General features: G+C 47.8%; 1 pseudogene; it reads left to right on the top strand.

The window, feature by feature from the left end:
* LOC137522056 (E3 ubiquitin-protein ligase COP1-like) overlaps nt 1-25905 on the top strand; it is a 199341-nt pseudogene that overhangs the window by 18810 nt on the left and 154626 nt on the right.

Raw genomic sequence — 25905 nt, 5'->3', positions numbered from 1 at the left:
TATGTTTCTCCACTTTTTTAGCCTCCTCTTTCATATGCAGCTACCTCTCTTTTATGTCCAGGTGCCCCCTCAGGCTGCCGCCGCCCAAGGCCTGGGCCTTTGTCGCCTTTCCAGATATCTAGCCCTGCTGCCATTCTTACATCATAAGCCTTTCCTGGCCAAGAGGTTGGTGTAGGGATTTTACATGAAAAAAGGGCATCTGGAAATGAGGGTGTCTGGTGAAACCAGTAGTAGAATATCGGTAATTATACCGGTATTCTACTATCCCTCATTGTAACCTAATTCTCACACTAACCTCTACCACCTACTCCTAACACTAACCCTCCACCACCTACTCCTAACACTAACCCTCCACCACCTACTCTTAACACTAACCTTCCCCACCTATTCCCAACACTAACCCTCCACCACCTACTCCTAACACTAACCTCCCCCACCTATTCCTAACACTAACCCTCCACCACCTACTCCTAACACTAACCTCCCCCACCTATTCCTAACACTAACCCTCCACCACCTACTCCTAACACTAACCTCCCTCACCTTTTCCCAACACTTACCCTCCACCACCTATTCCTAACACTGACCTCTACCATCTACTCCTAACACTAACCCTCCACCACCTACTCCTAACACTAACCTCTACCACCTACTCCTAACACTAACCTCCCCCACCTATTCCCAACACTTACCCTCCACCACCTACTCCTAACACTAACCTCCCCCACCTACTCCTAACACTAACCTCTTCCACCTACTCCTAACACTAACCTCCCCCACCTACTCCTAACACTAACCTCTACCACCTACTCATAACACTAACCTCCACCACCCACGCCTAACACTAACCTCCACCACCCACGCCTAACACTAACCTCCACCACCTACGCCTTACACTAACCTCTACCACCTACTCCTAACACTAACCATCCTCCTACCCTTTGTCTAACACTAATCTCCACCACCTACTCCTTACACTAACCGCTACCACTTACTCCTAACACTAACCTCCATTATCTACTCCTAACACTGACCTCCATTACCTACTCCTAACCCTAACCTCCACCACCTACTCCTAACACTTTCCTCCACCTCCTCCACCTCCTACGCCTAACACTAACCTTCACCACCTACTCCTAACACTAATCTCCCCCACCTATTCCCAACACTTACCCTCCACCACCCACTCCTAACACTAACCTCCCCCACCTATTCCCAACACTTACCCTCCAACACCTACTCCTAACACTAACCCTCCATCACCTACTCCTAACACTAACCTCCCCCACGTATTCCCAACACTAACCTACCCCTATTTACACCTAACACTACCCCGTCGCCACCTTCGGCTAACTCTGCAAGTGGCTATAGATCACTTACCCCTGCCACCACTGTCAGTGCCATTAAACACCGGTGTCTGATGCTAAACATTGATCTCGTCAGTTTGATATATGCGCTGCTTCTGACTTTTCGACTACCTCCGGCGCCCAAATTGTCTGCTGCCACCACTTTAGCCGCACCTAAAGCACACCTGATTTGAGAGGGAAATGGAGGTTGACATAATTGTTTCCTTTTAAACAGTGCAGACTTCCTGGCTGTCCTGCTTAGCATCTGTCTCTAATCATTTTAGCCATAGACCCTGAACAGCCATGCCGATCAAGTATTTCCGAATGGATTAGCTGCATGCTTGTTTCAGTAGTGTAGACAAACAGATCAGCAGGACTGTTATGCAACTGATATTGTTTAAAAGGAAATAAATATGGCAACCACCACACCCCTCTCAGTTCAGGTGCACTTTAACATTGCAGACTATGACGGCAAACCAATTTCAACCTAGTTTTCATACTGAAAACTTGGGTATCCATATAAGGTAAAAAGGGGTGTATCTTTAATTAAGGGAATAAAAAAAAACCCTCTAGCTCTGCGCTCCAGTAGTAAACATGATTCCTCTCGTGATGCACTTTTTGTATACCACAGTTCCTTTTTTAAATGGCTCTTTAACTGCCTGTATGAAAGTAGCCTTACTAGGGTCGTGAAGCGGGATAGCGGTAGGAAAGCAGGCAAGCGACCAACGTACTCATGCAACCTACTTTCTGTATATGATGGAGCATGTTGCAGTGTTATATACAGTTTCAGTAACAAGATTAATAATGCGGTATAACTGGCTTATTAAAGAAAAAGGTTTTTTGAATGCTTTCTAAAATGTATTTTATTATTGTGGTTACCCATTGAACATGCATTGACTTTTGCCTTTTGCTTTTATGGATAATGGTGACTGGTTACACAATTTCCTCGTTGCAGCAAAACCTCTGAGCAATAATGACTAGCACATTTTTCCTCTGTTTTCTTCCATTTACTAAGCTATTATTGAAGAGTACTTAATGAAAGTATACAATTTTGAAAGAATACAACATGCAGCTAGTTGACTTAATCCATTTGAGTCGACAAAAGGGTTTGCATTTCAGTTGATTAAGGTGAGCCTTGTACATAATAGACATGGCCTACCTCTCTCTAGAATAACATCATTTTAACAATTTTCATTCTTCAGAAATCTTTTCAAGACTGACAGTAATAGTTTCTAAAGAAACCTTGAGAGGGCGAATTGAAATTCTAGGAATAAACTTATCAGGCACTCCATTTGGTAGAACAGCGAGAAGAACGCCAGTGCATACCACTAAGGCTGCATCTGAAATGACCACCAGCTCAGTGTGTAGCACCTATATAGACTTTCTGCACACTTCGCATTCAATTCAGATGCAAATCATATGCAAATCTGCTACTACTTATCATGCAAACAGGAAACTCAGGAGGAGGGGCTGGGAGCAGCTAACCTGACAGTTACATAGTTACAAAGTTAAGGAAAGGTGGGGGGGAAAGGCTGCGCATCCCTAAACACATGTTGCAATTGAATGGTTAATCGCACAGGCAGACCTCACCGTGGCGCAAGTGTCTAGTATAATATACTTTGCATGCAAACCATATTGGAAGCTAAAGTACCTCCTAGTTTAATAAATGTTAGCACTTGTCTTGGATGCAGGGCATGCATTTTTCAGTCTGGCAGAGGCGGTGTATGCCTGTGCGATTAACCATTCAATTGCAACATGTGTTTAGGGATGCGCAGCCTTTCCCCCCCAACTTTCCTTATCAGGCACTCCGCCCAACCTACCCCAACCTTTTAAAAAATGTTTAATACCTTAATTTTTTTTCTCTCTTCTTGTAAAAGGCATGGTCATGTGACTACAACTGAGCTTTCTATTTGCCAGACTGCCGCATCTTGTTCACTTTAGGGGATACAATACCAATAAGGAACACGGCGCACCTTCCTTATTGTTGGCAGGTTAGAGCGGCTCCAGACCAGTGGGCATAGAAACTGTATTTATTTTTCCTTTCTAAACATATACAGACAGTAAAAACACATACAATGGTAAAAGACAGCGATTATCATCCATGGAGACTGATCCGTCTTGGCAGATCAGTTCAAACAATAATTGGTTTTAATAGTTTGTACCACACAGTGACAAATGATCGATCCATTAAAAATACTCTCATATTGCGAATCTTGCGCTTCTGGGTACTCAGTTTTGCACTTCTGGTAAATACCAGGCTGGGGGCAGTCGATGTGTCATTGCTGAAGTCACATATGCAGCAAAGTCATTGGTACGTTACTAACCGTGGGGGATCACTTCATTTTCCGACTATTAAGTTTTAGCATGTGTACGAAGCTTAAATGTGCATACAAAAGCTATACTACACTCAGCAGTGGCGGCTGGCTAAAAGATCTGGAGTGCTTGATCATCTTTTCTGAGCTCATTGTTCCTCCTCCTTGCACGTTGTGCACCGCCATCCCACCCTCCAAACAGAGCTTCAGATTAAAAAAAAAAAACAACTTTATAGAGAGTATAGGTCAACTTTCATATGCAGAGCACAGTGTGCAATGACTTTAAAGTCTGCCTTAATGTCAGATGGTTCTTGGTCAGGGACATCTCTGCTTAAAATCCAGCACGTATACAATGGCCCCAGTGTCTTGATGGGGGATCCTACCTACTGGATGATCTCGTTCAAGCGCCGGCTGAGGCCATCTTCTTCCCCTTACCCCTCCTCCCACACTGTAGTGTTCCGGGCTATCATCCCTCCACCACCCCATCCTTAGCAACAGAACTCATTGCTAGTCTGGAAGCTAGTGACAGTCTACACAGCACTCTGCTTCAAACTATTGTCCAAGGGTCCCAAACAGTGAGGGCGTCAGTCCTCGTGTATGAGGCTTGGCATAGAACTGCATACTTATCTCTTAGTGATTGAAACTTCCTTGTGGCATTCCATTAATGCCACATTCACAATGGCCTCCTAAATTTGTAAGGTAAACGTTGGTTAAACAAAAGGCTATCTGAGCCACGTATGGACTGAGAGACGCACGTTCAGCCTACCTGCACACAGATCTGCTCTGGCACTTTTTATGCTGTATAACCTAATCAGACTTTGTGATACAAGTGTAAACAACCACGTTACAGGATTTCCATGTCTTTTGTATATTTTCACCTCCGAGATCCCTGAAAAAAAAAGCAATATTCTCTGACAAATTAATCCAGACATAAAACCAGACGCTGCTGTCAGTGGGGATTGTGACAGTTTACTGGTGAGCCTTTTTTCCCTTCCTGCTTTCAAGAAAGCAATTATTTTGCAATAAATAGAGCCCCCTGACAGTCTTTAGCTGCGAGATGGTTTCCAGGCTGAAGGGAAGGTGTTGCTGTCAGGTGTTTGGAGCCGTGTGTTGGATGGTGCAGGTGTTGAGTCAGTAGGGCATCTCTGCAGACATTGTGCAGGCTGTGAGGCTTCTCTTTCCCTTTGTTTAATTATTTTTTCGCCCCTTTATTTATTTCCTATCTGCAGCTGCATAAGCTGGAGCAGTTACCACAAGAACCTCCTGGCCAGCAGCGATTATGAAGGTACTGTGATTCTGTGGGACGACTTCACAGGGCAGAGATCCAAAGTTTACCAGGTAATGCCGACACCCCTTTCTTCTGAATGGCTGCAGACAGGCTTATTTTATGCAGCCTATAAAGGGGAAGCTGTGAGCTGCAGGATGCTATCCATCACTTTACATATGAAAGTTTCATGCGAATACAGCTGACTTGTCTCTGCAGAGCTGTAGATCTTGCTGGGAGGATGACTAGGCCTGTTATTGGGATGCTGGTCTTCTATGAGAACCGGTCATCAAATAGGGCTTTAAGCAGCAGTGTCAGCCAAACTATGACAGAAAAAAACAAAACATACAGTGATGTGAAAAACTATTTTCCCCCTTCCTGTTTTCTTATTCTTTTGCATGTTTGTCACACTTAAATGTTTCTGCTCATCAAAAAACGTTAACTATTAGTCAAAGATAACATAATTGAACACAAAATGCAGTTTTAAATGATGTTTCTTTATTATTTAGTGAGAAAAAGAACTCCAAATCGACATGGCCCTGTGCGAAAAAGTGATTGCCCCCCTTGTTAAAAAATAACTTAACCTCCTTGCCGGTTATCCCGAGCTCAGCTCGGGGTAACCTGCGCAGGAGGATATCTCAGGCCCCGCTGGGCCGATTTGCATAATTTTTTTTTCCCTACACGCAGCTAGCACTTTGCTAGCTGCGTGTAGGTCGCGATCGCCGCCGCTCGCCACCGATTCGCCGCGCCGAGCCGCCCCCCCCACCCGCCCCAGATCCCTGCGCAGCCTGGCCAATCAGTGCCAGGCAGCGCTAAGGGGCGGATCGGAGTTCCCTCTGATGTCACGTCACGCCCTGGGCTCGCTACATGATTTAAAAAATAAAAAATAAAAAAAAAGTGCGGCGCTGCCTCCTTGCCGGATTTTTTAGACCGGCAAGGAGGTTAAAGAGACTCCGTAACAAAAATTGCATCCTGTTTTTTATCATCCTACAAGTTCCAAAAGCTATTCTAACGTGCTCTGGCTTACTGCAGCACGTTCTACTATCACCATCTCTGTAATAAATCAACTTATCTCTCTCTTGTCAGACTTGTCAGCCTGTGTCTGGAAGGCTGCCAAGTTCTTCAGTGTTGTGGTTCTAGGATGCATCTCCCCCCTCCAGGCCCCTCTCTGCACACTGCCTGTGTATTATTTAGATTAGGACAGCTTCTCTCTTCTCTCTTATCTTTTACAAGCTGGATAAATCCTCCTCTGAGCTGGCTGGGCTTTCACATACTGAGGAATTACATACAGGCAGAGCTGTCTGCACTCGGCAGGAAGAAACAGCCTGTCACTTCAGTGGAAGATAGCTGCAGGGGGAAAGAAACACACAAATGATCTCTTGAGATTCAAAAGGAAGGGTGTATACAGCCTGCTTGTGTATGGATGTATTTTCTATGTGTGGCAGGGCCGGCCCGCTCATGAGGCGGGGTGAAACTTTTGCCTCAGGCGGCAAATTTCCAGGGGCGGCACCCGCCCGTCCGTGGGTGCGGGGAGCCGGCCCGCCGAGCTGGAGGGGTAGCTGGCAGGACGGGGGTATTGGGCCAGCGGCGGGGAGGGGGGTCGGACCCCCCCCTCCCTCGCCTGGGTCCCCCGTCCTCCGCTCCCCTCCAGCCTAAATAGACGCAGCTGTATGTGTAAGAGGCACGGGCGGGGAGGACTCACCTCTTCCTCGATCCAGCGTGCGCTCCACTGACATCACTTCCTGCAACGCTGCAGGAAGTGATGTCAGTGGAGCGCATGCTGGGAAGAGGTGAGTGTCCTCCCCGCCCATTCCTCTTACACATACGGCTGCGTCTATTTAGGCTGGAGGGGAGCGGAGGACGGGGGACCCAGGCGAGGGAGGGGTCCGACCCCCCTCCCTGCCGCTGGCCCAATACCCCCGTCCTGCCAGCTACCCCTCCAGCTCGGCGGCCCCCCCGAGGGGGGGGGGAGGGGCGGCGGTGGCATTTTTTTAAAAATTTGCCTCAGGCGGCAAAAAGTCTAGGGCTGGCCCTGATGTGTGGACATACTGTACATCAACCTACTTCCTGTTTTGGTGGCCATTTTGTTTGTTTATAAACAAACTTTTAAAAACTGTTTTTAACCACTTTTAATGCGGCGAGGAGCGGCGAAATTGTGACAGAGGGTAATAGGAGATGTCCCCTAATGCACTGGTATGTTTACTTTTGTGCAATTTTAACAATACAGATTCTCTTTAACTGTGGTTTATCACACCTGAGTTCAATTTCTGTAGTCACCCCCAGGCCTGATTACTGCCACACCTCTCTGTGCTATCTGACACAGAAAAGTAGACCAAAAGCACCTCAAAAGCTAGCCGACATGCCAAGATCCAAAGAAATTCAGGAACAAATGAGAACAAAAGTAATTGAGATCTATCAGTCTGGTAAAGGTTATAAAGCCATTTCTAAAGCTTTGGGACTCCAGCGAACCACAGTGAGAGCCATTATCCACAAATGGCAAAAACATGGAACAGTGATGAACCTTCCCAGGAGTGGCCGGCCGACCAAAATTACCCCAAGAGCGCAGAGAAAACTCATCCGAGAGGCCACAAAAGACCCCAGGACAACATCTAAAGCAAGGCTTTTCAACCTGTGGTACGCATACCACCGGTGGCACTTTGCTGTTGGCCAGGTGGTACACACCAGGTTTGCCATCCACTTTATTGCCCACATGCCACTTTCCTGGTCCTGTCCTGCCTCCACAAAGTTTGGCTCCTCCTCCCTCGCTCCTTGCTGTGCTGCTCTGCAGCATACTTCAGACCTCAGATTAGTGTGGAGGAGACAGCCAGGCAGATACAGAAAGGGACATCACTGCACATTTCCTGTATTTGAAGTATACACGCCGTCACCATGCACCATTTGCCTCACTGTAACTTCTCTGCGGCTGGCTTACCGATGACCTGAGGTGTGAACTATTCCACAGGGCAGCACAGCAAGGAGTGAGCAAGGGGGGAGCCGAACTTTGTGGTGAGTCACTGCCTAGCTCTCAGCTCTCTGATGGTGGGACTAGACTACCTATGATTATGCAGGGGGGGGGGGGAGGTGGGCAGGATCTGTGATAACAGTGCAGGAGATTTGGGCGCAGCCGGTGCCATCATAGGCCGAAATAGGAATTACAACTATAGCAGCGCACAGTCAGTAACTTCTGTGCCATCGGAAGACAGTGCTGAAGTTGCTTTTAAAACACTGCAATTCGGCTTCCAGCAATAGCCGTATACCAGCTGTATCCTGCGCCCAAGTCTCCCGGTGGGCAGTTCATATGTATGCGGGGGAGGGGAAAGAGAGGAGCTTGCAAGGCTGGCTACCTATATTGGCAATCTACCAACAGATTGCCAATACTGACAATATGAAAGCTTGCAATCTAATTGTAGTCGTTTTACCCACCAATACCATTGGGGTACTTACCTCAGGGAAAGGGAGGCCTTTGTATTCTAAAGAGGTTTCCCCCTTTCTCCACAGTAGAAGGGATCCAGCTCTGGGAGCCCCAAAGTTCTCCTTGTCGGTGTTTGCGCATGCGCAGTAGTATTTGTTTTCCTTGACTGCAGTACTTGAGTTTAGGTCTTCTTTAAAGAGGTTCTGTGGGATTCTAAAAATCAATCAAACAAGCTGACACTTATCTGGGGCTTCTATCGCCCCTCTGCAGCTGTAATGTCCCATGCCGTCCTCCTACGATCCTCCGTTCCCCCGCCGGTCCCATTTTAATATTCGTCTAAACAGACGAATAACGTTAGCTCCTGCTCGCGTCATCGGGAGCTTACTGCACCGCCACATTGTAATAAAAATTAGAAATAGAAATTTGTCCAAGCACCCCCAAACACCCCCTGGCGTGAACTGACTTCAGGCGTCTAAGAGACGCCGAGTCAGTTCACAGCGGCAGCCCGAAACAGCAGAGCAGGGCTACGGTAAGATGGCCGCCCGAAGCCCTGCTCTGCAGACTTGGAGTCTGCAGTGCAGGGCTTCGGGCGGCCATTTTCCCAGCCTGCAGCATGATGGCCAGTGACAAGCCGCTGGCGAACGCCCCCTGGGCTTCGTGCTCCTCCATGGTGCTGCCCGGAGGGGTCATCAACCCGTCTGTCCCCATCCGCAACATGAGGATGAAATTCGCCGTCCTCATCCAGGTCGGGGAAGTCAGCAACAGGGACATTGTGGAGACCGTGCTCAACCTGGTAAGAGGATGTCTGTGCAGAGCTGCTGCCTGGCACCAGCAGATCCAGGGAAAGCTGGCTGCCTGTGTTGCACACACCATAGTGATTGGGGCTGCCTGCATGTCACCAGCAGATCCACCGAGGGCTGCCTGCCTGTGTTACCCACACTATAGAGATATGTAGGCTGCCTGCCTGTCACCAGCAGATCCAGGGAGGGCTGCCTGCCTGCCTCCCATGTTATCCACACCATAGTGATAGGGGCTGCCTCTGTTACCAGCAGATCCAGCGAGGGCTGCCTGTGTTACCCACACCATAGTAATAGAGGCTGCCTGCCTGTGTTACCCACACCATAGAGATATGAGGGCTGCCTGCCTGTGCTGAGCATTGTGCATATTGGGGTCAGATCCAGTGGCGGACATGCGGCCGTGCAGGCCGTGCCGCCGCACGAGGGCCCCTGAAGTTCCGCTGCTTCAGGGGCCCATTAAGTATTGCTGGTTTTTTTTTAATTTTACTTTTTATTTTTTTTTAACCTGGGAGGCCCCGACTGCTGTCCTCCCCCCTCACCTCGCCCCCCCCCCCTCATGCGGCGGGAGAGCGGAAAATACAGGAGGTCTCCGGGGCTGCAGCAGACGCTAGAGGCAGCTGCCGCTTGGTCTCCCCTGTCTTCAACTCTGTATAATGCTCGCTACTAAACCAGGAAGTAGCGAGCAGTATACAAAGTTGGAGACATATCGGAGACCAAGCGGCAGCTGCCTCTAGCGTCTGCTGCAGCCCCGGAGACTTCCTGTATTTTCTGCTCTCCCGCCGGCCGCCGCGCATACCGGGAGGGGGCCCCCCGAGGTGAGGGAGGATAGGAGTCGGGCCCCCCACCCGGATAGCTAAAGGCTACCTTACCCACCCGGCTACCTTACCCACCCGGCTACCTACCCCGCTACCTAACCACCCACCCGGCTACCTAACCACCCACCCGGCTACCTACCCACCCGGATACCTACACACCCACCCGGCTACCTACCCGGCTACCTAACCACCCACCCGGCTACCTACCCACCCGGATACCTACACACCCACCCGGCTACCTACCCACCCGGCTACCCACCCGGCTACCTAACCACCCACCCGGCTACCTACCCACCCGGCTACCTAACCACCCACCCGGCTACCCACCCGGCTACCTACCCGGCTACCTAACCACCCACCCGGCTACCCACCCACCCGGCTACCTAACCACCCACCCGGCTACCTAACCACCCACCCGGCTACCCACCCACCCGGCTACCTACCCGGCTACCTAACCACCCACCCGGCTACCCACCCACCCGGCTACCTAACCACCCACCCGGCTACCTACCCACCCGGCTACCTAACCACCCACCCGGCTACCTAACCACCCACCCGGCTACCCACCCACCCGGCTACCTACCCGGCTACCTAACCACCCACCCGGCTACCCACCCACCCGGCTACCTAACCACCCACCCGGCTACCTACCCACCCGGCTACCTAACCACCCACCCGGCTACCTACCCACCCTGCCGGCTACCTACCCACCCGGCTACCTACCCGGCTACCTAACCACCCACCCGGCTACCTACCTACCCAGCTACCTACCCGGCTACCTAACTACCCACCCGGCTACCCACCCACCCGGCTACTCAACCACCCACCCGGCTACCCAACCACCCACCCGGCTACCTAACCACCCACCCGGCTACCTACCCGGCCACCTAACCACCCACCCGGCTACTAGTGTTGGGCGAACATCTAGATGTTCGGGTTCGGGCCGAACAGGCCGAACATGGCCGCGATGTTCGGGTGTTCGACCCGAACTCCGAACATAATGGAAGTCAATGGGGACCCGAACTTTTGTGCTTTGTAAAGCCTCCTTATATGCTACATACCCCAAATTTACAGGGTATGTGCACCTTGGGAGTGGGTACAAGAGGAAAAAAAAATTTAGCAAAAAGAGCTTATAGTTTTTGAGAAAATCGATTTTAAAGTTTCAAAGGGAAAACTGTCTTTTAAATGCGGGAAATGTCTGTTTTCTTTGCACAGGTAACATGCTTTTTGTCGGCATGCAGTCATAAATGTAATACATATAAGAGGTTCCAGGAAAAGGGACCGGTAATGCTAACCCAGCAGCAGCACACGTGATGGAACAGGAGGAGGGTGGCGCAGGAGGAGAAGGCCACGCTTTGAGACACAACAACCCAGGCCTTGCATGAGGACAAGAAGCGTGCGGATAGCATGCTTTGTACCACCATGCAGTCATAAATGTAATAAAGATAAGTGGTTCAATAAACAGGGACCACGCGGCAACGCTAACCCAGCAGCAGCACACGTGATGGAACAGGAGGAGGCGCAGGAGGAGAAGGCCACGCTTTGTGAGACACAACAACCCAGGCCTTGCATGAGGACAAAAAGCGTGCGGATAGCATGCTTTGTACCGCCATGTAGTCATAAATGTAATAAAGATAAGAGGTTCAATAAACAGGGACCACGCGGCAACGCTAACCCAGCAGCAGCAGCAGCAGCAGCACACGTGATGGAACAGGAGGAGGCGCAGGAGGAGAAGGCCACGCTTTGTGAGACACAACAACCCAGGCCTTGCATGAGGACAAAAAGCGTGCGGATATAGCAGCAATGCTTTTTGCCGCCATGCAGTCATAAATGTAATACAGATGAGAGGTTCAATAAACAGGGACCGGAAACGCTAAACCATCCCAGATGTTCATCGGTCATGTTACTTGGTTGGGGTCCAGGAGTGTTGCGTAGTCGTTTCCAATCCAGGATTGATTCATTTTAATTTGAGTCAGACGGTCTGCATTTTCTGTGGAGAGGCGGATACGCCGATCTGTGATGATGCCTCCGGCAGCACTGAAACAGCGTTCCGACATAACGCTGGCTGCCGGGCAAGCCAGCACCTCTATTGCGTACATTGCCAGTTCGTGCCAGGTGTCTAGCTTCATGCCCGGTTTCAGGTCCAGCGGTGCCAGCCACAAATCCGTCTGTTCCTTTATTCCCCTCCAAATTTCCTCCCCTGTGTGCTGCTTATCCCCAAGGCAGATCAGCTTCAGCAACGCTTGCTGACGCATGCCAACAGCTGTGCTGCACTGCTTCCACGATCCTACTGCTGCTGGTGCTGGGTTAGCATTTCCGGATGAGGTACAGCTTTGAGATGCGTTGGAGGAGAAGGAGTCAGAGAGGTAGGTGCTGCTGTTGTTATCCAGCTGTTTGCGGCGTGGGCAACACCCGCGCCGTAGCAGGTGAGGAATCGCTGCCAGGCTCCACAAGGTTCACCCAGTGCGCGGTAAGGGAGATGTATCGACCCTGGCCGAACGCACTCGTCCAGGTGTCAGTGGTGAGGTGAACCTTGCAGGCAACGGCATTCTTCAAGCTTCGGGTTATTTAGCTGACCACGTGCTCATGCAACTCAGGCACTGCAGAGCGCGCAAAGTGGTAGCGGCTGGGAACCACGTAACGTGGGATGGCCACTGACATCATGCCCTTGAAGCTGTTTGTCTCCACCACTCGATATGGCAGCATTTCGCAGGCCAGAAGCTTGGCTATGCTGGCTGGCTGTTACTGCCACGGCCCGGGGGTCATTTGCTGGCAATTTCCTCTTGTGCTCAAACATCTCAGAAACAGACAACTCAACCGTAGCGCTGCACACCGAAGGGCTGTTGGTTGTTGTGTTTGATGAACACTGGGAGACCTCAAGAGCACTAGTCCGGAAAGTGACAGTGTCAGCATCGTCTGATGTTTGTGAATGTTGTGAACCACGCAATGGCTGGGCTACTGCTGCTGCTGAGGCGGGTCTGGTGGTGAGTCTGGTGAACCCAAGGGAGGCAGTGTTGCTGGTGGTACCCTGTCCTGCCGCGTTTGCCCACAGAGTGGGATGTTTGGATAGAATGTGGCGGCTCATGCTGGTGGTGGAGAGGTTGTTAATACTTTTCCCCCTGCTCAGGCGGGTCTTGCACACCTTGCAAATCGCCATGGTAACATCCTCAGTGCAGTCTTCAAAGAAAGCCCAGACTTTAACTGGCTGAGGACTCGGACCTCGTGCGTGATGTGCTGGTGCTGCTTAACCCACTGCTGGACGCTTGAGAGGTCATCCAAGTAATTATCTGGTCCTGTTCTTTTGGATCTGTGAGGGTTGTTGTCCTGGACAACATGGGCAGTATTGAGTGGGTTTTCTTGGGTGCTCCCCTGTGGCCTGTACGTGAACCGTCAGGGGAAACACCTCTTCCCTTGCCCCTCCCTCTTTCACCGGATTTCTTCCTCATTTCACTTATCCTTAAAGTACACGCTGACTGGCAGCAGTACAGTGGCAGTACAGAAATGCTATACAGTGGTGGGTGAGCGGTGTACCACTATTGTCAGCAGTGACACAGAGCACAATGCTATACAGTGGCGGGTGAGCGGTGTACTACTGTTCCCAGCAGACACAGAGTGGAAGTAAACACAATGCTATATAGTGTGGCTGAGCCGTGTACACAGAGTGGCATTAAACACAATGCTATATAGTCTGCTATATAGTCACCCCGAACAGGGTGATGTTCTGCAGAACCCGAACAGTGGCAAACACTGTTCGCCCAACACTACTGGGAGGGAACGCAGATTTTAGTACCTAAACACACGATACAACATGTTTTCCGGGGTCGGACTCTGAGGCACATACAGATGGTCCCGATCATCATCCTCATCATACAACTCTTCTCCTGAGTCTGACCCACCCACCACCTCTGCCACCCCAACATCCCCAGACACAGACCCCTCATCGTCCTCAACATTAACTTGGGATGCTGGCCTGAGCCAGACCTCCTCCTCCACATCAGGCCCCATCATCTCCTCAATGGCAGCCCTCATTAATCGCTCTGGCGACGGACTGATGGACACAACGTTCTCCTCCGGGGAGGGCTGCTGCTGACCACTGGCTGCTGGGGTGGATGTTATAGCTTGCGTGGGGCGTTGGCTGTTGCTGTTGTTGGGAGTGCTGCTCACAGCGGAGGTCTCTGGGGAACTCATGTTGAGCTCATATAGTGGTTGACGGTGAGTGGAGTATTACTGATCCCAGCAATATACACACTGACTGGCAGAGTACGCAATGCTATATAGTGTGGCTGAGCGAGGTACACAGAGTGGCAGTAAACAGAATGCTATATAGTGTGGCTGAGCGAGCGGTGTACCACTATTCCCAGCAGACACAGAACAGTGAACAGAATGCTATATAGTGTGGCTGAGCGAGCGGTGTACCACTATTCCCAGCAGACACAGAACAGTGAACAGAATGCTATATAGTGTGGATGAGCGAGCGGTGTACCACTATTCCCAGCAGACACAGAACAGTAAACAGAATGCTATATAGTGTGGCTGAGCGAGCGGTGTACCACTATTCCCAGCAGACACAGAACAGTGAACAGAATGCTATATAGTGTGGCTGAGCGAGCGGTGTACCACTATTCCCAGCAGACACAGAACAGTGAACAGAATGCTATATAGTGTGGCTGAGCGAGCGGTGTACTACTGTTCCCAGCAGACACAGAACAGTACACAGAATGCTATATAGTGTGGCTGAACGAGCGGTGTACTACTGTTCCCAGCAGACACAGAACAGTACACAGAATGCTATATAGTGTGGCTGAACGAGCGGTGTACCACTATTCCAAGCAGACACAGAACAGTGAACAGAATGCTATATAGTGTGGCTGAGCGAGCGGTGTACCACTATTCCCAGCAGACACAGAGTGGCAGTAAACAGAATGCTATATAGTGTGGCTGAGCGAGGTACACAGAGTGGCAGTAAACAGAATGCTATATAGTGTGGCTGTGCAAGCGGTGTACTACTATTCCCAGCAGACACAGAGTGGCAGTAAACAGAATGCTATATAGTGTGGCTGAGCGAGGTACACAGAGTGGCAGTAAACAGAATGCTGAGCGAGCGGTGTACTACTATTCCCAGCAGCGACACACAATGACTGGGGGGGACCCTGGCTAGCGTGGCTGGAGCGCGAACTACCCTGCCTGCCTACCCAAAGCTAAACCCACAGACAAATGGCGGAGATATGACGTGGTTCGGGTATTTATTTACCCGAACCACGTGACAGTTCGGCCAATCAGAGCGCGTTCGGGTCCGAACCACGTGACCCGTTCGGCCAATCACAGCGCTAGCCGAACGTTCGGGGAACGTTCGGCCATGCGCTCTTAGTTCGGCCATATGGCCGAACGGTTTGGCCGAGCACCGTCAGGTGTTCGGCCGAACTCGAACATCACCCGAACAGGGTGATGTTCTGCAGAACCCGAACAGTGGCGAACACTGTTCGCCCAACACTACCGGCTACCTACCCGGCTACCTAACCACCCACCCGGCTACCTACCCGTCTACCTACACACCCACCTGGCTACCTACACACCCACCCGGCTACCTACCCACCCACCAGGCTACCTACCTACCCACCCACCCGGCTACCTACCCACCAGGCTACCTACCAACCCACCAGGCTACCTACCTAAAGACCCACCAGGCTACCTACCTACCTACCCACCCAGCTACCTACCCACCCACTTTCCCACCCACCAGGCTACCTACCCACCCGCCTACCCAGCCACCCACCAGGCTACCCACCCACCAGGCTACCCACCCACCCGGCTACCCAGCCACCCACCAGGCTACCTACCCACCCGCTAAGGGCTACCTACCTACCCACCCGGCTGCCTACCTACCTACCCACCAGGCTACCTACCCACTCACCCACCAGGCTACCTATCCACCATGGAAGCTGCGCGCCGGATGGAGGCTGGGACAGGAGGTCTGCTGCTGCAGGTGAGTAAATGTTTTTTTTTATTATTTATTTTAGCAAGTGTATGTTCTGGGCAGGTCTGCCACATGATTGCGTGTATGTTCTGGGCAGGTCTGCCACATGATTGCATGTATGTTCTGGGCAAATTTGCTACATGATTGCATGTGTTTTCTGGGCAAATCTGCCGACATGATTGCACGTATTTTCTGGGCAAATCTGCTGACATGATTGCACGTATTTTCTGGGCATATCTGCCGACATGATTGCACGTATTTTCTGGGCATATCTGCTGACATGATTGCACGTATTTTCTGGGCATATCTGCTGACATGATTGCACGTATTTTCTGGGCATATCTGCCGACATCATTGGACGTATTTTCTGGGCATATCTGCCGACATCATTGCACGTATTTTTTGAGCATATCTGCCGACATCATTGCACGTATTTTCTGGGCATATCTGCCGACATCATTGCACGTATTTTCTGGGCATATCTGCCGACATCATTGCACGTATTTTCTGGGCATATCTGCCGACATCATTGCACGTATTTTCTGGGCATATCTGCCGACATCATTGCACGTATTTTCTGGGCATATCTGCCAACATGATTGAATGTATTTTCTGGGCAAATCTGCCGACATGATTGAATGTATTTTCTGGGCAAATCTGCTCACATTATGTGTATTTTCTTGAGAAAACCTGCACAATTATGTGAATTTTCTGGGGAAAGGGTCACCAAAACTTGGGCCCACTGTCTTTGCGTTGCACTTTTCAAGGGAACCTGAGGTGAGAATAATATTGAGGCTGCCATATTTCTCTCCTTTTAAGCAATACCAGTTGTCTGGTTGCCGTTCTGGTCCTCTGCCTCTTATTCTTTCAACCATAGACCCTGAACAAGCATGCAGCAGGTCAGGGGTTTCTGACAATATTGTCAGAACTGAGAAGATTAAGCTGCATGCTTGTTGCTGGTGTAATTCAGTTTATTACTGCAGCCAAATAGATCAGCAGGGCCGCCAGGCAACTAGTATTGTTTAAAAGGAAATAAATATGGCAGCCTCCATATCACTCTCACCCCGGGATCACTTTAAATTACAGTTAGCTCCGCCCTTATCCGATCATTGCCACGGCCATTTTTTACGCGCCGCAGGTTCTATCCACACCCATTAGCCACGCCCATTCTTTGCACAGGGGGGCCCACAATTGATATTTTGCACAGGGGCCCACTGCTGGCTGTGTCCGCCACTGGTCAGATCTGCTGAGCATTGTGCATATTGGGGTCAGATCTGTTGAGCATTGTGCATATTGGGGTCAGAACTGCTGAGCATTGTGCATATTGGGGTCAGATCTGCTGAGCATTGTGCATATTGGGGTCAGATCTGCTGAGGATTGTACATATTGGGGTCATATCTGATAACGATTGTGCATTTTGGGGTCATATCTGATAACGATTGTGCATTTTGGGGTCATATCTGATAACGATTGTGCATATTGGGGTCATATCTGATAACGATTGTGCATATTGGGGTCATATCTGATAACGATTGTGCATATTGGGGTCATATCTGATAACGATTGTGCATATTGGAGTCATATCTGATAACGGTTGTGCATATTGGGGTCATATCTGATAACGATTGTGCATATTGGGGTCATATCTGATAACGATTGTGCATATTGGGGTTATTGAACGTGTTTTTTGTTCAAATCTGCTCACATTACGTGTATTTTCTTGAGAAAACCTGCACAATTATGTGAATTTTCTGGGGAAAGGGTCACCAAAACTTGGGCCCTCTGTCTTTGCACTGCACTTTTAGGGCTCATTTCCACTATAGCGAATCCGCATGCGGGCACTGCATGCGGATTCGCATACTCAATGTTAGTGGATGGGGCTGTTTCCACGTGTGCGGCGGCGGCGGCGTTTTTCGGTGCGGGAAAAATCTGCACGACAGGGTCGTCAGATTTCGCGTGCGGCAGGAATGCGGGCGAATCGCCGCTAATGCATTCAATAGGGAAATCACATGCTTTGTCATGCGGATTTCCCCGCGATTTCGCATGAAAGGCAATGGAACTTTACACAGGCAGTGACATGGTTAAATTCGCCTGGCTCCTTGCCATGCGAAATCGCATGCAAAATCGCGGGTAAATCCGCATGGGGAAACGCAGCCGCATGCGATTTCTTCAGCGGTGGAATCCAGGCATTTCCGCACCGCTACAGTGGAAACGAGCCCTTAAAGGGAACCCGAGGTGAGAATAATATTGAGGCTGTCATATTTATCTCCTTTTCAGCAATACCAGCTGCCTGGCTGCCGTGTTGGTCCTCTGCCTCTAATTCTTTCAACCATAGACCCTGAACAAGCATGCAGCAGGTCGGGGGTTTCTGACAATATTGTCAGAACTGACAAGATTAGCTGCATGCTTGTTTCTGGTGTAATTCAGTTCACTACTGCAGCCAAATAGATCAGCAGGGCTGCCAGGCAACTAGAATTGTTTAAAAGGAAATAAATATGGCAGCCACCATATCACTCTCACCCTGGGTTCACTTTAAATTACAGTTAGCCCTGCCCTCATCCGGTCATGGCCACATGATGTTGTAGCCACACCCATTTTTTGCCGCGGTGCGCTTCGCGCGCCGCAGGTCCTCAGCTCCCCCGGAAATTGGTCCCAAAAAAATTCCTGGAGCCGCCACTGCAGTTGGAAAATGACAGTTGGAAAATGGCAGATAAAATTTGACATTTGAAAAATGGCAGTTAAAATTTGACAGTTGTTAAATGGCAAATGAAAAATGACAGTTGTAAAATGGCAGTTAAAAGTTGAACTGTCATTTTTCAACTGCTATTTTCCAACTGTCATTTTCCAACTGCCATTTTCTAACTATCATTTTTTAACTGTTGTTTTTTAACTGCCATTTTCCAACTGTCATTTTCTAACTTAACTGCCATTTTCCAACTGCCATTTTTCCAACTGTCATTTTACAACTGCCATTTTCTAACTGTCATTTTTCAACTGTGAAATTTTAACTGCCATTTTTCAACTGTCAAATTTTAACTGCCATTTTTTAACTGTCATTTTTCAACTGCCATTTTCCAACTGTCATTTTCCAACTGTCATTTTCCAACTGCCATTTTCTAACTGTCATTTTTCAACTGTCAAATTTTAACTGCCATTTACAACTGTCATTTTTCAACTGCCATTTTCCAACTGTCATTTTTCAACTGTTGTTTTTTAACTGCCATTTTCCAACTGCCATTTCCAACTGCCATTTTCCAACTGTCATTTTCCAACTGTCATTTTCCAACTGCCATTCTCTAACTGCCATTTTACAACTGCCAAATTTTAACTGTTGTTTTTCAACTGTCATTTTTAAACTGCCATTTCTCAACTGTCATTTTCCAACAGCCAAATTTGAACTGTTTTTCGACTGCCATTATTTTCCAACTGTCATTTTTCAACTTCCATTTTTCGACTATCCTTTTCCAATTGTTTCCTTCTTTCTTTCCTATTTTATTTATTTTGCAAACACAAGCTTTGAGATCCTCAATGTTGAATGTTGATTTGCCACCTCATTTTGTGTTTTGGGGGCTAGACAGGGGCGTAGCAATAGGGGGTGCAGAGGTAGCGACCGCATTGGGGCCCTTGGGCCAGAGGGGCCCCGAAGGGCTCTCCCTCAACTACAGTATTAGCTCTCTATTGGTCAATGTGCTCATAATAATCACTTCTATAGATACTTTGCATAGTAGTAATCACTTACAAACTGCTCCCCATCCCCTTCTTGCACCTCTGACACTGTAGTTGCCATTGACAGGTTTTGGTGCGCCGTATCAATTGTTATGTATAGACTGCTTGGGGGGCCCCATTGTAAAACTTGCATCGGGGACCATATTTTAATAAAATATGGTCCCCGCTCATAGAGTACCTTTTAGGGACAGACAATAGCGCCAGAGTTGCCAACCTCTAGCCTTGTCCTGGATCCCAAGTCATGCCTTATCTACCTTAACTGAACTTCGACACTGGTGGCTCTCCTCGTCCCATGCCTTAACCCTCTCCCCTTACCTTTTCCCTTATCTCTTTCTGCTCCCTCTTTCTACTCAATCCTGCCTTTTAATCCCCTTGTTCTAGAGGCACCTTTTAAATATATGTACCTTACCCTCTTAAGCACAAGAGGCGGACTATATCCGCAGCTCACACCTGCCTCCACTGGGAGCCAGATAACATTAGCCTTCCACTATACTTTAACAAAATAGGCTCCTACCCAGCCAGAAATCTGGTTTAGTGAATGGGTGAGAGAAATTTTGTTTACATTATATACACACCAGCTACCTTTTCCATGCAAGAACACTACATAAGTTACGCTACAACTATGATCCTTCGTTACATGTAGTGCCCCCTACCACAATTTTTCTGTATTGCAGATGTTCAATGGATAGCCTCCCCCTTTGTACTGGTACACTGTTGACTAATTCCATTTCGACACTAAACTTGTTTCTGATTATTATTCTCCATGAATGTTACTGAAGTTTTGTTTATAAATTGTTGTACACACCTTGCTTTATAAAGCCTAATAAAAACTATTGAAATGAAAAACTTGCATCGGGGCCCACAGCTCTTTAGCTACGCCACTGGGGCTAGATTTGCATCATGATTTGCACAATTTAAAACTGGCGATCCCTAACAGTGACAGGTGTCAGATATGGTGGCTGCAAAGTATAATGGTTAAAGGCTCTGTCTCCTCCTGACGTAGGAGACCTGGGTTCAAATCTTGGCTGTTGCTATTCAGTAAGCCAGCACCTATTCCATAAGGAGTTCTTTGGGCGAGACTTCCTAACACTGCTACTGCCTACTGAGTGCGCTCTAGTAGCTTCCTCGCAAGCGCTTTGAGTCTGACAGGAGAAAAGCGTTATACAAAAAAAGGAATTATTATATGTATAACTGTAGAGAGGGAGTGGAGGAAAAAGCCTATGTTGGCTTTTTATCTTCTTATCTTGCTCCCAGTCTAATGACCCATTTCTTGGCTTCTCTTTCATAGTGGTTCTCTTTCCAGGCTAGCAGCACTTTTAGCCACCTTTTGGTAGGTGAACAGAGGCGCCAGAAGGATAAAAGTACATAAAATTTTTAAAAAATTGCTGGGAGGAAGTGGTGGACTCGCCTCCGTTAAAGCAGACACCAAGGACTGTAAATGTATAGATATACACATTTATTGAAAATACCCCAAAGATGCAACGCGTTTCGTGGGCACAGCCCACTTCTTCAGGCAATAAGCAGGGGATAAACAGAGGTGCTCTGCTTGCTATAACTGAATTGCTGTTGTCGCCTCTGTTCACCTACCAATATATTTGAGTCCACCCCAGGTGGAGGGGTGATCTACCCCCTTTCTTCCTATCTACAGAGAGCGACTTCTTAATCCTGAGTGAGGACAGGTCTAATCTCCTCACCTGCCTAATGAGTGGTTACCTAGGTGGTAACCCGTTTTTGTGAGTATTACCATCTCACTGTTTCATTTATCCAATCAATTTTGACATACTACACCATATTGGGCTCTCGATTTCTCTTCAATTTTAGCCACCTTTGAAACTTTTAAAACTGGTCCACACATTCTCTACCTTAGTGCTTGGTACTTGTGTTCCTCCATGACGCTGATCCTCTTTTTCTTGGGCTTCTTCAAATGTATTTATTTATTGTGCATTGTGGTGATTCATTGTTGCTGAGTTGCTTTTCAGATTAACTTGCACTGTATTTTTCTTGAGAAAGAGGTACTTTGTGACTTTGGAATTTTGGATTATATTAATTACAACAACAACAACAAATAACATTTGTAGAGCGCTTTTCTCCCATAGGACTCAAAGCGCATAAGCATGGCTCCGACCATCGTGGTACAGAGGAAGAATTTTATAAGTCCGGAAATGCCAGGCTAAACAGGTGGCTTTTCAGTCTGGATTTGAATAGCTCCAGGGATGGTGCTGTCTTTACTGGGTGTGGCAGTGAGTTCCAAAGAGTAGGGGCAGCATGACAGAAGGCTCTATCTCCAGATTTTTTGAGGTGCACTCTGGGAGTGACCAAGTTTATAGAACTTGCTGATCTGAGGTTGTGGGAGGTGTGGTGCAGCTTCAGCAAGTCCTTCATGTATCCAGGGCCCAGATTGTGCAGGGATTTGAATGTCAGCAGTCCAATCTTGAAAAGTATTCTCCGTTCTACTGGTAGCCAGTGCAGTGAGCGAAGGATCGGTGTAATGTGACAGTGGCGAGGCTGGTTTGTTAGCAATCTGGCAGCAGCATTCTGCACTAATTGCAGGCGACGCAGGTCCTTTTTGGGGAGGCCAGCATGAAGGGCATTGCAGTAGTCCAGCCGTGATGTGATGAAGGCGTGAACTAGGGTTGGATGATCCTCTGGGGGAATAAGATGTTTAATCTTTGCAATGTTCTTCAGATGAAAGTAGGAAGATTTAACTACAGATGAAATTTGGTTTCTGAAACTCAAATCCCCATCGATTAGTACACCAAGGCTGCGCACAAGGTTGGAGCTGTTTATGTCTGAATTCCCAATCCTGATTGGTGTTGCTTTAGGATAGAGCTGTTTTGATGGCGAGCACTGGCTTTGGACAAAGAGGACCTCAGTTTTGTCAGCATTCAGTTTCAACCAGTTATCATTCATCCATACCTGTAGCTCAGCTAAGCAAGAGTTTATTTTTGAAGTAGGGTCTGTTTCACCAGGTTTGAAGGACAGGTATAGCTGTGTGTCATCGGCGTAGCAGTGGTACGTCAGGCCATGTCATTGGATAAGTGTACCGAGTGGCAACATTTAGATTGCAAACATCAGAGGGGATAGGATTGATCCTTGTAGCACTCCGAATTGTAGAGGTGCAGGTTTGGACATTATAGGTCCTAGGGATACTCTCTGTGTTCTGTCAGTCAGGAATGATCTGAACCACTGGAGGACTGATCCACTGATGCCACAGTACTCCTGCAGTCTGTTAAGCAGAATTTCATGGTCACAGACTTTTTTCACCCGCGGCAGACAGAGCAGGCACAAGATGGCGCCGGGCCGGAGGGAGAACCACAAGCTGCGCAGGCACCCTCTCAATGCAACAGCGATAATTCCCCACACACCTCCAAGAACCTCCAGGAGGAACAGCAAGAAACACTCTCCTCTCCGTCGGGCAGCCCAGCAAAATCGAGGCCCAGATGTGACTCGGGGAGTTCGGTAAGTGCAGCAGCACAATATCACACGCAGGCAGATGACTCAACGCTGCAGATAGATGCATTTCCTACCACTGACATTACAGCCACGCAATCATTTATTAGGGACATTCTGATATCATTTAGAGCATCTCTTATGGCGGACATTTCATCACTAAATGCAGGATTACACACTGAAGTGGCAGCTTTGGGAAACAGAGTTGCAATGGTGGAAGACAAAATGAGTGAACTTATAACAGAGCATAATGCAATGGTGGACACTTCTGCTTCACAAACCACAGACATTCAATGGCTTAAAGCTAAGGCAGCGGATCAAGAGGATAGAAGCCGTCGCAACAATTTAAAATTTAGAGGTATCCCAGAACAAGTACAGATATCTGAACTCAAGCACTATTTGCAAAATCTTGCCAAAGCGGTCATGCCTGACGCATCAGAAATAGAGCTTACCATCGACCGTGCACACCGACTCCCCAAGCCGGCACATTTAGCAGACTCCATACCCAGAGACGTAATAGCTCGATTTTTATTCTACCATGTTAAAGAGGGTCTAGCCAACGCCACTCGGAAGGCGGGCTCACTACCGGAACCGTACAAAAACATACAGATATATGCAGATCTATCTTTGGCTACGCTCAGCCTCAGGAGAGAGCTACAGCCCTTCACCAAAGCTTTACGACAATTACAAATACAATATAAATGGGGATATCCCACGAAACTGCTCTTTTCGTACCAAAATAAACACTACACAATCCTTTCATCTGACAATGGATTTAAATTGTTCAAACAACTGCAGATCCCTGTGCAACAAACTTCCACTTCTCCTGCTGCTGCAGCTAAAACATCAAGAATAACTCAAACCTGGCAGCATCAAGCTAAGCGCTGACACTATATAGACCCACCAAAATGATAATCTCTTCCAAGGCCCAATGTTCTCTCCCCATATTGCCATTGGATTTAGTGCCCCACTAACAGGTGTAGGACTGGAACTTTGTCCCACACATCTACCCAAATAAGATGTTTTATTCTTTAAATTTATGCTTTTTCTATGTTTATCTCATATGTTTCAGCTATATGTTATCTCGTTATATGTTGATTAAGTTAGTAATTGAAGGAATGTTTGACCTTATATTAACCAGGTGGACCTCAGACCCTCCCTATTGCAGAAATACTAATGCAAAACATACACATTGCCTACAGCGTTTTACTGCTAAGACTAAATACAAATGCCTTTAAAAATTACTACTCTTAATGTTCGGGGACTGAACTCTCCGTATAAGAGGCACCTCCTGTGGAATGAAATCAAGGCGCAAAAATCACAAATTATTTTCTTACAGGAGACCCACCTTTTACAAAAAGACACCCACCTGTGCTCTAATGTAATATTCCCAAATATATATCATAGCACCTTTAAGAAAAAAAAAAGAGGCGTCATGATGGCATTCCACAGAGATCTCAAGATTGACCCCATATTCACTCTCTCAGACCCAAATGGGAGATTTATAATATTTGTTGGCAGGATCAACGAGGAGCTCATCACCCTAGTAGCATTATACGGTCCTAATTCAGGCCAAAAAGCCTTCCTGCAGAAATTATGCACCAAAATAAAATCAGTTCAACAAGGCTGCTTAATAATGGGAGGGGACTTTAATGCTTGCCCATCTAAACTGGATTCATCATCCAATTCCCCTCATCAAATTATTGACAAGCAACTGCACTGGAATGATCTATATGATCCTTGGCGCATATTTCACTCCTCGGAACGGGACTATACGTTTTTTTCAAACGTGCATAAAACTCACTCTGGGATAGACCTATTTCTTACTGATAAAATAATGCTGCAGGGGGTGATGGACTCCTCCATTGGTACCAAAACGTGGTCAGACCACGCCCCAGTTAACCTACTAATTAAGGACAATCTATCTATGGAAAAACCTTTTTTGTGGAGACTAAATTCATCTTTACTTTTGAATAGCGATTTTGCTAATAAGCTAGAGAAGGATATTCAAGAGTTTCTTGAAAGAAACTGTACCCCAGGGATGAGCAACGCCAGCATATGGTCAGCACTAAAGGCATTTTCCAGGGGAATCTTAATTAGACAGGGAGCCTTTACTAAAAAAGAAAGGAATAATAAATATGAATACTTATTAAAACAAATACAAAGTCGAGAAGAACTCCATAAGCAAAACCCCTCCCACCAATTAGAAAAAGAACTCTTTCACCTTAGACAGGAGTTGACAACCATATTACAATCTAGATATGACTTTATGCTACAAAAAGCCAAACTAAATTTCTATTCCCAGAACAACAAAGCAGGATCTTACCTAGCGAAGTTAATAAAACAAAAACAAATCAAAGCTAAAATACACTCATTAACGCACCCCATCACAAAACAAACAATATCCAACCCTAAACAAATTGCCGATATGTTTTGCGACTACTACGCTAAATTATATAACTTAAGAAATGATACACAAACAGTCCAACCTACAGATACTCTAATATCTAACTTCCTAGACTCCATAAGTCTCCCCAAATTAAACAGCTCCCAATTAGATCAACTAAACACGCCTTTTAGCTGTAAGGAAGTAAACAACGCTATAAAATCCCTAAAACGCAACAAGGCCCCAGGTCCCGATGGTTTTTGCAATGAGTTCTTCCTGACTTTTGTCCCAATCCTATCCCCCTTTCTCAGCAAACTTTTCAATGAATTCGCCACAAATGGCTCCATTCCAACAGAATATCTAGAGGCAATAATTACTGTACTACCTAAACCAGGGAAAGACCCTTGCTCCACGTCTAACTAT

Source organism: Hyperolius riggenbachi, chromosome 6 (assembly GCF_040937935.1).
Source record: "Hyperolius riggenbachi isolate aHypRig1 chromosome 6, aHypRig1.pri, whole genome shotgun sequence".
NCBI lineage: Eukaryota > Metazoa > Chordata > Amphibia > Anura > Hyperoliidae > Hyperolius > Hyperolius riggenbachi.
Note: the sequence above shows the minus strand (reverse complement) of the source record. Positions and strands in the feature narration are given on the sequence as shown.